Genomic DNA, 12,909 nt, shown 5'->3' with positions numbered 1-12,909 from the left:
ACCTGCTCTGGGTTGTGGGTCATTCCCCAGTTAGTGCTGTGTGTTTGAAGAATGAGGAGGGGTCAGTGAAACGCTCAGATTGTGTCTCATCCCCCAGACTCCTGCCTCCGTCTCTTCAATATTCGCTTCTCAACATCGATATATCGGGTCTTTCACGTAGTAAAACATCCCAAGGCAACTCAGTCACACTCTGCCCCAATCTCTCTGTCTCTCTCTCTCTCTCTCTCTCTCTCTCACTGTCTCTCTCTTTCTGTGTAGAGCGGAGGAAGGGGAGAGAGGGAGAAGGGGAGAATTGTTGAGATGGAGAGGGGGAGAGTCTGATGGGAAAGGGGAGAGCGAGAGCGAGGGAAGGAGAGAAAGTCAGAAGGGAGGGGAGTGGAGACAGGTGAAGGGAGGGAGAAGGAGAGGGAAGATAGAGCGAGGAGGGGAGAAAATGAAGAGGGAGAGAGGAAGGAGTGAGCGAGAGGGGAAGGGGAGAGAGAGCAGAATGGGGAGCGAGGGGGGAAGGAGAGGGAGAGAGGGGGGAAGCTGAGAGAGAGGGGGAAGAGGAGAAAGATCAGCAAGGAGAGAGCAGAAGGGGCGAGATAGGTGAAAGGATAGAGAGTGAGGGGAGAGAGGGGAAGGAGTGAGAGACAGGGAAAGAGAGATAGCGGGAGAGAGGGTAAAAAGATGCAGAACGGAATGTGATGGGGAAGGAAGAGAGAGGTTTGGAAGGGGAGAGAGAAGCCTGTTCTTCAAGGGTCGGTCTCAGAGCTGTTTAATATTTATAATTTAAGCTCTTGTTAATTGACAGTGAACTTAAATACTGAGCTCATTTTGAGTAGGCTCGAGTGAGATTTGAACTCACGACCCCTGGTTTATTTAGACCAGTGCTCTAACCCCTGAGCTACGGAGCTACCTGTTTTGAACTAGACAGGGGAAGGAGCAGGAAAGAGATGGGAAGGGAAAAGAGAGAGTGGAAGGAGGGAGAGAGAGGGGAAGGGGAGAGAGGGGGAAGGAGTGAGAGGGAGGGGAAGGGGAGAGAGAGGGGAAGGAGTGAGAGAGACGGGAAGGAGTGAGAGAGAGGGGAAGGAAAGAGGACAAGGCGAGGGAGGGGGAAGGGGGGAGAGGGGAATGTGTGAGCGATGGGGAAAAAAGATGTAGAACGGGTCTTGATGGGGATTAGAGAGAGATTTGGAAAGGGACAGAGAGTCGAGAAGATCCTGTTGTTCTAGGGTCAGTCTCAGAGCTGTTTACTATTTATAATTTAAACCTCTTGTTAATTGATGGTGAATTTAAATGCTGAACTAATTTTGAGTAGGTCAGTGAGATTTGAACCCACAACCCCTGGTTTACAAGACCAGTGCTCTAACCCCTGAGCTATGGAGCCACCTGTAACACCAGCTCCTGTTTACATCTTACTATTGTTAACAAGGAGGTGGGGCCCGAATAATCATTCTCTGTGATTCATCCCTGAACATTGACAGAATCTTACAGCACACAAGGAGGGCCATTCGGCCCATCGTGTCTGTGTCGGCTCTGTGAGAGAGATTAGAGCTTGGAAGTTGTAAAAGGCGTGAGAGAGGGGAATGAGTGGGAGAGGGAAGGGGAAGGAATCAGCCAGAGGGGAATGGGAGAGAGCGAGTGGGGGAGGGGAGAGAGATGGGAAGTCGAGAGAGGGAGGAGGCAGGGGAGAGAGAAAGGAAGGTAAGAGAGAGGGAGCAGGGGAGAATCTGAAAAGAAAGAGCGGAGTAGAATGTGTGATATTTGGAAGGGGAGAGACAGGCTTGAAGTTAATTGAGAGTGAATTTAAATACTGAGCTAATTTAGAGTGGGTTCCTGGGAAATTTGAACTCAAGACCTCTGGTTTACAAGACCAGTGCTCTAACCCCTGAGCTATGGAGCCACCTGTGCTGGGAGCGACAGGGGAAGGAGCAGGAAAGAGAGGGGAAGGGAAAAGAGAGAGTGGAAGGAGAGAGAGAGAGCGGGAAGGAATGAGAAAGAGGGGGAAGTTGAGAGAGAGAGTGGGGAAGGGGAGAATAAGGGATGGAAGGGGAGAGAGGGGAAGGGGAGAGAGAGGGAAGGGGTGAGAGAGAGAGTGGGGAAGGGGAGAGAGGAAGGAGGCAGGGCAGAGAGAAAGGAAGGGGAGAGAGAGGGGAAAGGGAGAGAGCGGAAGGGGAGAGAGAGGGAAGGAGTGAGAGAGAGAGTGGGGAAGGGGAGAGAGGAAGGAGGCAGGGCAGAGAGAAAGGAAGGGGAGAGAGAGGGGAAAGGGAGAGATGGGAAGGGGAGAGAGAGTGAAGAGATCGTAAAGTCTCTGTTTAAAGAATGGACTCAGTCGAGAATATTGCGTGGACTTTGTAGGGTTTGTCTCTGAGGGTATTTTCCCTGTGATGGGATCTCCCTGTGCAGGTACGTGAAAACGCTGGTTTGTTAAAACTCTGGAGACCACATGGCGGCTGTCTGTGACAAAACCCAGGATGTAAAGGTTCACCCGCCAGTCCCAGCAAAAGGAAGGGGGGGGCCACTGACAAAGGGGCTCAGGAACCTGAGGCACCCGTTCACGTGAAGCCAGTGACCAGATTAGAAAGCCACTCGAACGCGAAAGCACTTCCCATCTCCAGTCTCAGACGGGAAGCTGAACAATGAACCCACAGCCTGGCCAGGTGAAGAGGAGCCAGTTTTTTCATTTGAAGAATGAGGAGGGGTCAGTGAAACGCTCAGATTGTGTCTCATCCCCCAGACTCCTGCCTCCGTCTCTTCAATATTCACTTCTCAACATCGATATATCGGGTCTTTCACGTAGTAAAACATCCCGAGGCAACTCAGTCACACTCTGCCTCAATCTCTCTGTCTCTCTCTCTCTCTCTTTCTCACTCCCTCTGTCTCTCTATCACTTTCTCTCTGTCGCTCACTGTCTCTCGAGCCAGAAGGGGTTCGAGAGGGGGAAGGGGAAAGTCAGAAGGGAAAGGGGGGAGAGAGAGAGAGAGGGAGGAGAGAGATTGAGGAGTGAGTGGAGAGAGAGGAGCGGAGAGTGGAGAAGGGGAGATAGCAGGGGAAAGGGGCAGGGAGAGGGAAGGAGAGAGTGAGAGTGGGAAGGGGAGAGAGAGAGAGAGAGAAGGAGAGAGAGAGGAGCGTGTCAGTCATTGTTATTACATCGATAGTCCACTAGGTGGGGCTCTATTAGAGGAAGAGAGGGGAAGGGGAGAGTGAGGGGAAGGATTGAGAGAAAGGAAAGGGGAGAGTGAGGGGAAGGAGTGAGAGAGAGGGAAGGGGAGAGTGAGGGGAGGGAGTGAGAGAGAGGGAAGGGGAGAGTGAGGGGAGGGAGTGAGAGAGAGGGAAGGGGAGAGTGAGGGGAAGGAGTGAGAGAGAGACGGGGAAGAGGAGACAGCGAGGAAGAGAGGAAGGTGGGGAAAGAGAGGGAGGGAATGGAGAGAGAGAGTGAGTGGGTAAAGAGAGCTGAATGAGTGGAAGAGAGGGAGAGGGGAGAGAGTGGGAGGGGAAGGGGAGGGGGAGACAGGGCAAAATAGAGAGTGGGGAAGGAGTGAGAGAGAGGGGGGAAGAGGAGACTAGGAGGGGCAGGGGAGAGAGAGGATGGGGAAAGAGATGTTAAGGGGAGAGAGGGGGAAGGAATGAGAGAGAGAGAGGGGGAGGGCAGAGAGGGGAAGGGGAGAGAGAGGGAGAGAATCTGAAAGGAAAGGGAAAAGAGAGAGAAAGGAGGGAGGGAAAAGGGGGAAGTGAGTGAGGGAAGGGGAGAGAGATGAGGAAGGAATGAGAGAGAGAGGGTGAGGGCAGTGAGGGAGACAACCTGAAAGGAGGGAAAAAAGTGAGGGAAGGGGTGAGAGAGAGTGGAGAAAGGGAGAGAGAGGAAGGGGAAGGGGAGAGAGAGAGTGTGGAAGGGTGGGGAGAGAGGGGAAGGAGCGGGAGAGAGAGGGGGAGGGGAAAGAGTGGGAGGGGAAGGGGATTGGGAGACAGGGATGAAGATGGAAAGGCAAGGGAGAGAGAGGGATTAAGGGGAGAGAGATGTTACAGGGAGAGAGGGGGAAGGAGTGAGAGAGAGAGGGGGAGGGCAGAGAGGGGGCGAACCTGAAAGGAAAGGGAAAAGAGAGGGACGGGAGTGTAACGGTGTGGTGGTGGTCCCGGGGGTCAGGTTCACCTCTGACCTACTTGAGCGGTTCGAATCGCCCCCCACTCCCTTGGGTTCTAAACTCTGGATTTATTTGGGGGGGTGTGACAAAGTGCAAAGGTCACTGGTTTGGTGCAAAAGAACTTTGATTTTATTAAAGACAAGAAAATACAATGTCAAAACTTATAACCACTTGAATAAAGAACAATACATTACACATTCAAAGGGGGTGTACAGTAAAATGACACCTCCCACCTCCCCATACCTAATCCTAGCTAGGTTAGACTCCAGGGCAGGCAGGGACTATGCTTACCAATCCTTTCTGGTCAGTTAGCGGTAGTTCGCGGTTTCGGGCTTCCTTGAATTGTGTAGGTTCTGCTTGCCGTACCCCGAACGTCGGAGAAGACTTCTAGCTGCACAATCTTCAGTTTGGTTGAGTCCACTGATGCGGTAAGGCACGTTTTGGATCTATGGGGTAAGTGCCCGGTTTTCTTTGTTAGAAATAGGTTCAAAGTCTCTTTGGATAATGGTTTCACCTGTTGGTAGTCAGGACTTAGATTGTAGACTGGAAACTTTCGATTCTTCGGTATCTTCCAGTTGGAGTTTATTTGTAGTTTGTTTGATCGCGGTGGTTTTTCATTGATACCACGTTGGCTGTGGTCAGTTGTTGCCGCGATGGTGATGTTCTTCCTTCAGGACTTCAGGACTTCGAGGCTGGAGAAGTTAGTTTACAACGGTCGCGTTGGTTTCTCTCCCTTCTTGATGACACAAGCGTGGTCTCGGTTGTATGGCAAAGTATGTCATACCCTCTGTTAAAACAGGGGCCAGTTATACGGTTTGAGTGGTTCTAATCTTCGCGCCAAATCAGTCCAGGATTCTTTGTTTGAATTTGGCGGGCTTGACTCCTCTTTGAAATATTTTGGCGGGCTCGTTAAAAGTTAATATGTTTTGGGTGGGTTAATAAAGTATTTGACCCATATTTACAATTAAAGCCCTTGCTAATTTAAATACTGAGCTAATTCTGAGTTGGCCCCAGTGAGATTTGAACCCACGACCCCTGGTTTACTAGACCAGTGCTCTAACCCCTGAGCTATGGAGCCACCTGCTCTGGGCTGTGGGTCATTCCCCAGTTAGTGCTGTGTGTTTGAAGAATGAGGAGGGGTCAGTGAAACGCTCAGATTGTGTCTCATCCCCCAGACTCCAGCCTCCGTCTCTTCAATATTCGCCTCTCAACATCGATATATCGGGTCTTTCACGTCGTAAAACATCCCAAAACAACTCAGTCACACTCTGCCTCAATCTCTCTGTCTCTCTCTCTTTCTCTCTGTCTCTCAGTCTCTCGATCTCTCTCTCTCTCTCTCTCACTGTCTCTCTCTTTCTGTGCAGAGCGGAGGAAGGGGAGAGAGGGAGAAGGGGAGAATTGTTGAGATGGGGAGGGGGAGAGTCTGATGGGAAAGGGGAGAGCGAGAGTGAGGGAAGGAGAGCAAGTCAGGAGGGAGGGGAGTGGAGACAGGTGAGGGGAGGGAGAAGGAGAGGGAAGATAGAGCGAGGAGGGGAGAAAATGAAAAGGGAGAGAGGAAGGAGTGAGCGAGAGGGGAAGGGGAGAGAGAGCAGAATGGGGAGCGAGGGGGGAAGGAGAGGGAGAGAGGGGGGAAGCTGAGAGAGAGGGGGAAGAGGAGAAAGATCAGCAAGGAGAGAGCAGAAGGGGCGAGATAGGTGAAAGGATAGAGAGTGAGGGGAGAGAGGGGAAGGAGTGAGAGACAGGGAAAGAGAGATAGCGGGAGAGAGGGTAAAAAGATGCAGAACGGAATGTGATGGGGAAGGAAGAGAGAGGTTTGGAAGGGGAGAGAGAAGCCTGTTCTTCAAGGGTCGGTCTCAGAGCTGTTTAATATTTATAATTTAAGCCCTTGTTAATTGACGGTGAACTTAAATACTGAGCTCATTTTGAGTAGGCTCGAGTGAGATTTGAACTCACGACCCCTGGTTTATTTAGAACCGTGCTCTAACCCCTGAGCTATGGAGCTACTTGCTTTGAACTAGTCAGGGGAAGGAGCAAGAAAGAGATGGGAAGGGAAAAGAGAGTGTGGAAGGAGGGAGAGGGAGGGGAAGGGGAGAGAGGGGGAAGGAGGGGAAGGGGAGAGAGAGGGGAAGGAGTGAGAGAGAGGGGAAGGAGTGAGAGAGAGGGGAAGGAAAGAGGACAAGGCGAGGGAGGGGGAAGGGGGGAGAGGGGAATGTGTGAGCGATGGGGAAAAAAGATGTAGAATGGGTCTTGATGGGGAATAGAGAGAGATTTGGAAAGGGACAGAGAGTCGAGAAGATCCTGTTGTTCCAGGGTCAGTCTCAGAGCTGTTTAATATTTATAATTTAAACCTCTTGTTAATTGATGGTGAATTTAAATGCTGAACTAATTTTGAGTAGGTCAGTGAGATTTGAACCCACGACCCCTGGTCTACAAGACCAGTGCTCTAACCCCTGAGCTATGGAGTCACCTGTAACACCAGCTCCTGTTTACATCTTACTATTGTTAACAAGGAGGTGGGGTCCGAATAATCATTCTCGGTGATTCATCCCTGAACATTGACAGAATCTTACAGCACACAAGGAGGGCCATTCGGCCCATCGTGTCTGTGCCGGCTCTGTGAGAGAGATTAGTGCTTGGAAGTTGTAAAAGGCGGGAGAGAGGGGAATGAGTGGGAGAGGGAATGGGAAGGAATCAGCCAGAGGGGAATGGAAGAGAGCGAGGGGAGAGAGATGGGAAGTCGAGAGAGGGAGGAGGCAGGGGAGAGAGAAAGGAAGGTTCGAGAGAGGGAGCAGGGGAGAATCTGAAAAGAAAGAGAGAGGAGAAGCAGAGTAGAATGGAGAAGGGAGGGTGATATTTGGAAGGGGAGAGACAGGCTTGAAGTTAATTGAAAGTGAATTTAAATACTGAGCTAATTTAGAGTGGGTTTGTGGGAAATTTGAACTCAGGACCTCTGGTTTACAAGACCAGTGCTCTAACCCCTGAGCTATGGAGCCACCTGTGCTGGGAGCGACAGGGGAAGGAGCAGGAAAGAGAGGGGAAGGGAAAAGAGAGAGTGGAAGGAGAGAGAGAGAGCTGGAAGGAATGAGAAAGAGGGGGAAGTTGAGAGAGAGAGTGGGGAAGGGGGGAATAAGGGATGGAAGGGGAGAGAGGGGAAGGGGAGAGAGAGGGAAGGGGTGAGAGAGAGAGTGGGGAAGGGGAGAGAGGAAGGAGGCAGGGCAGAGAGAAAGGAAGGGGAGAGAGAGGGGAAAAGGAGAGAGCGGAAGGGGAGAGAGAGGGAAGGAGTGAGAGAGAGAGTGGGGAAGGGGAGAGAGGAAGGAGGCAGGGCAGAGAGAAAGGAAGGGGAGAGAGAGGGGAAAGGGAGAGATGCGAAGGGGAGAGAGAGTGAATAGATCGCAAAGTCTCTGTTTAAAGAATGGACTCAGTCGAGAATATTGCGTGGACTTTGTAGGGTTTGTCTCTGAGGGTATTTTCCCTGTGATGGGATCTCCCTGTGCAGGTACGTGAAAACGCTGGTTTGTTAAAACTCTGGAGACCACATGGCGGCTGTCTGTGACAAAACCCAGGATGTAAAGGTTCACCCACCAGTCCCAGCAAAAGGAAGGGGGGGGCCACTGACAAAGGGGCTCAGGAACCTGAGGCACCCGTTCACGTGAAGCCAGTGACCAGATTAGAAAGCCACTCGAACGCGAAAGCACTTCCCATCTCCAGTCTCAGACGGGAAGCTGAACAATGAGCCCACAGCCTGGCCAGGTGAAGAGGAGCCAGTTTTTTCGTTTGAAGAATGAGGAGGGGTCAGTGAAACGCTCAGATTGTGTCTCATCCCCCAGACTCCTGCCTCCGTCTCTTCAATATTCACCTCTCAACATCGATATATCGGGTCTTTCACGTAGTAAAACATCCCAAGGCAACTCAGTCACACTCTGTCCCAATCTCTCTGTCTCTCTGTCTCTCTCTTTCTCACTCCCTCTGTCTCTCTATCACTTTCTCTCTGTCGCTCACTGTCTCTCGAGCCAGAAGGGGTTCGAGAGGGGGAAGGGGAAAGTCAGAAGGGAAAGGGGAGAGAGAGAGAGAGTGAGGAGAGAGATTGAGGAGTGAGTGGAGAGAGAGGAGCGGAGAGTGGAGAAGGGGAGATAGCGGGGGAAAGGGACAGGGAGAGGGAAGGAGAGAGTGAGAGTGGGAAGGGGAGAGAGAGAGAGAGAGAGAGAAGGAGAGAGAGAGGAGCGTGTCAGTCGTTGTTATTACATCGATAGTCCACTAGGTGGGGCTCTATTTGAGGAAGAGAGAGGGAAGGGGAGAGTGAGGGGAAGGATTGAGAGAAAGGGAAGGGGAGAGTGAGGGGAAGGAGTGAGAGAGAGGGAAGGGGAGAGTGAGGGGAAGGAGTGAGAGAGAGGGAAGGGGAGAGTGAGGGGAAGGAGTGAGAGAGAGGGAAGGGGAGAGTGAGGGGAAGGAGTGAGAGAGAGGGAAGGGGAGAGTGAGGGGAAGGAGTGAGAGAGAGACGGGGAAGAGGAGAGACAGAGGGAACACCAACAATAATGTATATTTATATAGCGCCTTTAACGTAGTGAAATGTCCCAAGGTGCTCCACAGGAGGATTATGGGATAAAAATTTGACACCGAGCCACAAAAGTAGAAATTAGCGCAGGTGAAGAGGTCGGTTTTAAGGAGAGTCTTGAAGGAGGAGAGAGAGGTGGAGAGGTTTAGGGAGGGAGTTCCAGAGCTTGGGGCCCAGGCAACAGAAGGCACGGCCACCGATGGTGGAGCGATTATAATCAGGGATGGTCAGGAGGGCAGAATTAGAGGAGTGCAGACATAAGAACATAATTACATAAGAATTAGGAACAGGAGTAGGCCATCTAGCCCCTTGAGCCTGCTCCGCCATTCAATAAGATCATGGCTGATTGTGGGGTTACAGAGATAGGGAGGGATGTAGGAGCTGGAAGAGATTACAGAGATAGGGAGGTGTGTGGGAAGTTACAGAGATAGGGAGGGTTGTGGGGCTGGAGGAGGTTACAGAGATAGGGAGGGGTGTAGGGGCTGGAGGAGATTACAGAGAAAGGGAGGGGTGTAGGGGCTGGAGGAGGTTACAGAGATAGGGAGGGGTGTAGGGGCTGGAGGAGGTTACAGAGATAGGGAGGGGTGTAGGGGCTGGAGGAGGTTACAGAGATAGGGAGGGGTGTAGGGGCTGGAGGAGGTTACAGAGATAGGGAGGGGTGTAGGGGCTGGAGGAGGTTACAGAGATAGGGAGGGGTGTAGGTGCTGGAGGAGGTTACAGAGATAGGGAGGGGTGTAGGGGCTGGTGGAGGTTACAGAGATAGGGAGGGGTGTAGGTGCTGGAGGAGGTTACAGAGATAGGGAGGGGTGTAGGGGCTGGAGGAGGTTACAGAGATAGGGAGGGGTGCAGGTGCTGGAGGAGGTTCCAGAGATAGGGAGGGGTGTAGGGGCTGGAGGAGGTTCCAGAGATAGGGAGGGGTGTAGGGGCTGGAGGAGGTTACAGAGATAGGGAGTGGTGTAGTGCTGGAGGAAGTTACAGAGATAGGGAGGGGTGTAGGTGTTGGAGGAGGTTATAGAGATATGGAGGGGTGTAGACGCTGGAGGAGGTAACAGAGATAGGGAGGGGTGTAGTGCTGGAGGAAGTTACAGAGATAGGGAGGCGCAAGCGTCATGGAGGGATTTGTAAACAAGGATGAGAATTTTGAAATCGAGGCGTTGCTTAACCGGGAGCCAATGTAGGGCAGTGAGCACAGAGGGTGATGGGTGAGTGGGACTCGGTGCGAGTTAGGACACGGGGGCAGTGAGCACAGCGGGTGATGGGTGAGTGGGACTGCGTGCGAGTTAGGACACGGGGCAGTGAGCACAAGGGGTGATGGGTGAGCGGGACTCAGTGCGAGTTAGGACACGGGGGCAGTGAGCACAGGGGGTGATGGGTGAGTGGGACTCGGTGCGAGTTAGGACACGGGGCAGTGAGCACAGGGGGTGATGGGTGAGCGGGACTTGGTGCGAGTTAGGACACAGGGCAGTGAGCACAGAGGGTGATGGGTGAGCGGGACTGGGTGTGAGTTTGGACACAGTGGCAGTGAGCACAGGGGGTGATGGGTGAGCGGGACTGGGTGTGAGTTAGGACACGGGGCAGTGAGCACAGGGGGTGATGGGTGAGTGGGATTCGGTGCGAGTTAGGACATGGGGCAGTGAGCACAGGGGGTGATGGGTGAGTGGGACTCGGTGTGAGTTAGGACACGGGGGCAGTGAGCACAGGGGGTGATGGGTGAGCGGGACTGCGTGCGAGTTTGGACACGGGGTAGTGAGCACAGGGGGTGATGGGTGAGTGGGACTGGGTGTGAGTTAGGATACGGGACAGCGAGCACAGGGGGTGATGGGTGAATGGGACTCGGTGTGAGTTAGGACACGGGGTCAGCGAGCACAGTGGGTGATGGGTGAGTGGGACTGGGTGTGAGTTAGGACACGGGGTCAGCGAGCACAGCGGGTGATGGGTGAGTGGGACTGGGTGCGAGTTAGGACACGGGGCAGCGAGCACAGCGGGTGATGGGTGAGTGGGACTCGGTGCGAGTTAGGACACGGGGTCAGTCGAGTTTTGGATCACCTCTTGTTTATATTGGGGTAGAATGTGGGAAGAATTGAGAGACAGGGGGAAGGGGAGTGAGAGGTGGGGAGCGGAAGGGGGAGAGAGAGAGACAGGAAAGGATAGAGAGTGGGTGTGGCAAGGGAGGGGGGAGACGGGCAAAGCGAGATAGCGGGAAAGGGGGTAAAAGATGCAGAATGGGGGTCGGCAGAGAGAGATTTGGATGGAGAGAAAGTGCAATGGAGACGACAGCCTGTTGTTTCAGGGTCGGTATCAGAGCAGTTTAATATTTATAATTAAAGCCCTTGTTAATTGACGGTGAATTTAAAGATTGAGCTAATTTTGAGTATGCCCCAGTGAGATTTGAACCCACGACCCTGATTTACTAGACCAGAGCTCTAACCCCTGAGCTATGGAACCACCTGTTTTGGGAAACGCAGTGTAAGGAGCAGGAAAGAGAGGGGAAGGGAAAAGAGAGAGTGGAAGGAGTGAGAGAGAGGGGGAAGGGGAAATAGAGAGAGAGGGAAGGGTGGCGATGGAGTGAGTGAGAGAGGATAATGGATGAGAGCGGAAGGGGAGAGTAAGTGATGGAAGGGGAGAAAGGGGAAGGGGAGAGATATGGGAAGGGGAGAGAGATGGGAAGGCAAGAGAGGGAGGAGGCAAGGGAGAGAGAAAGGAAGGGGAGAGAGAGGGAGAACGGGAGACTCTGAAAAGAAAGGGAAAAGAGAGGAAGGAGGGGAGGGAGGGAAGTGGAGAGTGAAAAGGCGAGGGGAAGGGGAGAGAGGGTGGAGAGACTGGGTTGGCGAAAGAGACAGAGTGAGCGGAGAGAGGGGGTGAGAGAGTGGATAGCGGAGAGAGAGGGTGAGGCGAGGGAGGGGGAAAGGGGGAGAAGGGAATGAGTGAGAGACGGGAAAGCGATAAAAACGTGTCGAATGGGTCGTGATGAGGAAGGGAGAGAGAGAGAGAGTGTCAGAGACACAAGAAGGAGGAGAGAGGGGGGACCCTGTTGTTCCAGGGACAGTCTTGGAGCTGTTTAATATTTATAATTAAAGCCCTTGTTAATTGACAGTAAATTTAAATACTGAGCTAATTTTGAGGAGGCCCCAGTGAGATTTGAACCCATGACCCCTGGTTTACTAGACCAGTGCTCTAACCCCTGAGCTATGGAACCACCTGCTCTGGGAACTCAGGGGAAGGAGCAGGAAAGTGAGGGGAAGGAGTGAGAGAGAGGGGGAAGGGGAGAGAGATCGGAAAGAGAGAGAGGGAGGAGGCAGGGGAGACTCCTGCCTCCGTCTCTTCAATATTCGCCTCTCAACATCGATATATCGGGTCTTTCACGTAGTAAAACATCCCAAGGCAACTCAGTCACACTCTGCCTCAATCTCTCTGTCTCTCAATCTCTTTCTCTCTCTCCCTCTGTCTCTCTCTCCCTCTGTCTCTCTATCACTTTCTCTCTGTCGCTCACTGTCTCTCGAGCCGGAAATGTTAGAGAGGGGGAAGGGGAAAGTCAGAAGGGAAAGGAGAGAGAGAGAGAGAGAGGGAGGAGAGAGATTGAGGATTGAGTGGAGAGAGAGGAGCGGAGAGTGGGAAGGGGAGAAAGCGGGCGAAAGGGACAGCGTGAGGGAAGGAGTGAGTGAGCGGGGGAAGCGGAGAGAGGGAGAGAGGGAGATGGAGAGAGAGCGGAGCGTGTCAGTAGTTGTTATTACATCGATAGTCCACTAGGTGGGGCTCTATTAGAGGAAGAGAGAGGGAAGGGGAGAGTGAGGGGAAGGAGTGAGAGAGAGGGAAGGGGAGAGTGAGGGGAGGGAGTGAGAGAGAGGGAAGGGGAGAGTGAGGGGAAGGAGTGAGAGAGAGACGGGGAAGAGGAGAGTGAGGGGAAGGAGTGAGAGAGAGGGAAGGGGAGAGTGAGAGGAACGAGTTAGAGAAAGGGAAGGGGAGAGTGAGGGGAGGGAGTGAGAGAGAGGGAAGGGGAGAGTGAGGGGAAGGAGTGAGAGAGAGACGGGGAAGAGGAGAGTGAGGGGAAGGAGTGAGAGAGAGAGAAGGGGAGAGTGAGGGGAAGGAGTGAGAGAGAGGGAAGGGGAGAGTGATTGGAAGGAGTGAGAGAGAGACGGGGAAGAGGAGAGACAGAGGGAACCCAACAATAATGTATATTTATATAGCGCCTTTAACGTAGTGAAATGTCCCAAGGTGCTCCACAGGAGGATTATG

General features: G+C 52.8%; 2 non-coding genes across 2 annotated transcripts; both read right to left on the bottom strand.

Moving 5' to 3' along the window:
• Positions 1–5,129: 5,129 nt before the first annotated feature.
• On the bottom strand, positions 5,130–5,202 carry trnat-agu (transfer RNA threonine (anticodon AGU)). The gene has a single exon. It is a non-coding gene; the product is annotated as a tRNA-Thr (tRNA).
• Positions 5,203–11,799: 6,597 nt separating this feature from the next.
• trnat-agu (transfer RNA threonine (anticodon AGU)) lies at positions 11,800–11,872 on the bottom strand. Its single transcript has one exon. It is a non-coding gene; the product is annotated as a tRNA-Thr (tRNA).
• Between the last annotated feature and the right edge of the window lie 1,037 nt (positions 11,873–12,909).

This window comes from Pristiophorus japonicus, unplaced genomic scaffold, assembly GCF_044704955.1.
Source record: "Pristiophorus japonicus isolate sPriJap1 unplaced genomic scaffold, sPriJap1.hap1 HAP1_SCAFFOLD_750, whole genome shotgun sequence".
NCBI classification, from domain to species: domain Eukaryota; kingdom Metazoa; phylum Chordata; class Chondrichthyes; family Pristiophoridae; genus Pristiophorus; species Pristiophorus japonicus.
The sequence above is the reverse complement of the archived record's forward strand: the minus strand, read 5'-3'. Positions and strand labels throughout refer to the sequence as shown.